The 2,988-nt window shown below is 35.6% G+C and overlaps 1 pseudogene; it reads left to right on the forward strand.

Annotated features, from left to right (window-relative positions):
- The first annotated feature begins 288 nt into the window (after positions 1–288).
- LOC123789859 (heterogeneous nuclear ribonucleoprotein D-like pseudogene) lies at positions 289–1,292 on the forward strand (annotated as a pseudogene).
- The last annotated feature ends 1,696 nt before the right edge of the window (positions 1,293–2,988 follow it).

The following is a 2,988-nucleotide window of genomic DNA, read 5'->3' on the forward strand; positions in this document are numbered from 1 at the left end:
TGGAAAAACAGGAATCCTCTTGCTCTGTTGGGAATGCAAACTGGTGCGGCCACTCTGGAAAACAGTATGGAGATTCCATGAAAAGGTAAAAATAGAACTACCCTTTGACTCAGCAATTATACTACCAGGTATTCACCTAAAGGATACAAAAATACTGACTCAAAGGGATACATAAACCCTGATGTTTACAGCAGCATTATCAACAATAGCCAGATTATGGAAAGAGCCTAAATGTCCATCATCTAATGAATGGATACATAATGGGATATTACTCAGCTATAAAAAGGAATGAAGCTCTTCTGCCACCATTTTAAATCCAGCTCCATACAACGCTCCACTGTCACTGCTGCCACAACCCAGACTGTGGACCAGCAATCCTGGCTGCCAACTCCACCACCATAGAGGACAGGAAGGAGTCCAGCAACATAGAGGAATTCACAGAGGGATCCAAGATCAATGTAAGCAAGAATCACCAGGATAATGGTATAATGTTTATTGGAGGCTTGAGCTGGGATATAAGCAAGAAAAATCTGACTGAATATTTGTCTCGATTTGGGGAAATTGTAGATGATACAACTAAAACAGATACAGTGACTGGAAGATCAAGAGGATTTGGATTTGTGCTTTTCAAAGATGCTGCTAGTGTTGATAAGGTTTTGGAACTGAAAGAACACAAACCAGATGGCAAATTGATAGACCCCAAAAGGGCCAAAGCTTTAAAAGGGAAAATAAAACCCCAAAACAGGTTTTTGTGGGTTGATTGATTCCAGATACTTCCGAAGAACAAATTAAAGACTATTTTGGAGACTTTGGAGAGATTGAAAATATTGAACTTCCCATGGATACAAAAACAAATATGTTTTATCACTTATACAGATGAAGAGCCAAAAGAGAAATTGTTAGAAAGCAGATATCATCAAATTGTTTCTGGGAAGTGTGAAATCAAAGTTGCACAACCCAAAGATATATATAGGCATCAACAGCAACAACCAAAAGGAGGAAGAGGTGATGCAGCTGGTGAACGAGGTGGTATTAGGGGTCATGGATGAGGTCAGAGCCAAAATTGGAACCAAGGATTTGATAACTATTTTGATCAAAGATATGGAAATTACAATAGTGCCTATGGTGGTGATCAAAATTATAGTGACTATGGCGGCTATGATTATACTAGGTATAACTATGGGAACTATGGATATGGACAGGGATATGCAGACTACAGTGGTCAATAGAGCACTTACAGCAAAACATCCCAAGAGGGTGGCAATCACCAAAACAATCACCAGCCGTACTAAAGGAGGATGTTGGGGAAAACAGGAGGGGATTGCTAAAGTTAACACATCTTGCAAGACGACATTGAAGATTGGTCTTCTGTTGATCTAAGATGATTATTTTGTAGAAGAGTTTCTGGTGTACAAGACACAACTGTGTCCAACTGTATATAGTTGCCAGTTAATTTTCTTTATTTTTACTTTGTCTTTTGCTATCTGTTTTATGACTCGATGTGGATTTGTGTTTATTCAAATTTTATTTGTATGACTTCATGTTAAACTTCAAATAAATGCTTCCTTATGTGAAAAAAATGAATGAAATTTTGTCATTTGCCACACTATGGATGGAGCTAGGGAGCAATATGCTATGTGAAATAAATCGGTCAAGGAAAGACAAATACCATATGATTTCAATGAAATGTGGAATAAAAGAAACAAAACAGATGAACTTAGGGGGAAAAAAGAGAGACACATATAATAAAACAGACTCTTAACTATAGAGAAAAACTGAACGTTGCTGGAGAAAAGGTGGGCGAGGGATGAGTTAAATGGGTGGTGGGTATTAAGGAGGACACTTGTTGTGATAAGCACTGGGTATTGTATGTAAGTGATGAATTACAAACTTCTGCACCTGAAACTAATATTACACTGTATGTTAACTAATTGGAATTTAAGTAAAAACTTGAAAAAAAAATCCAATAGAATAGAACAATGAAACCAGGAGCTGGTTCTCGGAAAAATCAATAAAATTGATAAACCTCTAGCCAGACTTGTCAAAAAGAAAGATAAAGACCCAAATAAATAAAATCACAAATGAGAGAGCAGAAAGAGCAACCAACAACACAGAAATACAATTATAATAGAATGTTGTGAAAATTTATATACCAACATAAGAACAATCTAGAAGAAATGGATAAATTCCTATAAACATGTAAAGTACCAAAAATGTAAAAGCAAGAAACGAAGAACTTGAACATACCAACAACCAGCAAAGAAATAGAATCAGTAATTTAAAAACTCCCCAAAAAACAAACAAACAAACAAACAAACACACACACACACACGGCTAGATGTCTTCATGGGTGAATTCTACCAAACATATAAAGAAGAATTAATACCTATTCTTCTCAAACTATTCAAAAAAAATGGAAATGGAAGGAAAACCTCCATATTCATTCTGAGGCCAACACTACCATGATACCAAAAACAGATAAAGACAACACAATAAAGACAACTGCAGGCCAATATCTCTGATGAACATAGATTCAAAAGTTAACAAAATACTTGCAAACCAAATCAAACAATGCATTAAAAAAATCATTCACCATGTTCAAGTGTGATTTATTCCTGTCTTGCAAGTGTGGTTCAATATTCACAATCAATTAACGTGATATATCACATTAATAAAAGAAAGGATAAGAGTACTATGATCACCTCAATAGATGCTGAAATAGCATTTGACACAGTAGAACACTCATTCATAATAAAAACCTTCAACAAATTCGGTCGGAGCATACCTCAGCATAATAAAGACAGTAAATGAAAAACCCACAGCTATTATTATCCTCAATGGAGAAAAATTGAGAGCTCTTCCTCTACGGTCAAGAACAAAAGAAGGATGTTTACTTTTACCACTTTTATTCAACATAGTATAGGAAGCCTTAGCCACAGAAATCAGACAACAAAAAGAAATAAAAAGCATATAAATCATCAAGGAAGA

The sequence above is a fragment of the Ursus americanus genome, chromosome X (genome assembly GCF_024610735.1).
Source record: "Ursus americanus isolate L20-20 chromosome X, mUrsAme1.1.p, whole genome shotgun sequence".
Lineage (NCBI taxonomy): Eukaryota > Metazoa > Chordata > Mammalia > Carnivora > Ursidae > Ursus > Ursus americanus.